Source organism: Carlito syrichta, unplaced genomic scaffold, assembly GCF_000164805.1.
Source record: "Carlito syrichta isolate Samal-C Ts95f unplaced genomic scaffold, Tarsius_syrichta-2.0.1 Scaffold303739, whole genome shotgun sequence".
Taxonomy (NCBI): Eukaryota; Metazoa; Chordata; class Mammalia; order Primates; family Tarsiidae; genus Carlito; species Carlito syrichta.
In genome coordinates, this window is record NW_007247835.1 from 45,434 (window position 1) to 46,184 (window position 751).

Below are 751 nucleotides of genomic sequence, written 5' to 3' on the forward strand. Positions count from 1 at the left end.
CTTCGGGGCGCTTTACCGCGTGCACGTGCGTGTCTGCACCGCACCAGCTCCGTATCCGACCCCCGGGCGCGCGCGACGGCGCGGTGACAGCGCTGTCCTACTGCAGTTTCACGCGGTTGCAGGTGGGTGCCCCAGCCGTGCCCGCGCCCTCTGCTGCGCCCCTTGGGACGCGGGCTCCCAAGCCCAGGAGCCCGCCCCCGCGCCCCGAGGCCGGAGGCGCTCACTTCCCTCTGGCTCCGCCTCTGCACCTTGGACCCTGGCTCTCTTGGGATTCTTACCTGTTTCCCGCCGGGTTGTGAGCTGTCGAAAGCGGAGGCTGTGTTTTATTTAGCTGTGGGTCTCTAGTGTCTAGCATCCTGCCTGGGTCATCAGGGGAGCTGCGCGGTTTTGGAGAATAAACGCACGATGTGAACAGATCGCTTCCTCTTGGGAGCGCTCTATCCGGCTTCCCCTGCTGATTTCATGGCGCCTTTGCTGCAGTTCATTCTCCAACACAGAGCTCTTCCTATTTAAACCCCGCTCTATCGACTGTTCATTGCCTCTTTTAACGTTTCTTTAAGTAAAAATCCTCTGTCAGTGAGCAGCCAGTATCTAAAATTCCTCCCCCCAGCGTCCTGGGCCTATGTCACTGCCACTGTCACTACTTCTCAGGTGTGGCAGGGACGGAGTGCTCAGCGTCAGGCACCACAGTGGCCTTGGGCAAATTACTGAGACGCCCAGTGAGGGTCACATCTTACTCTACACCTGCAAA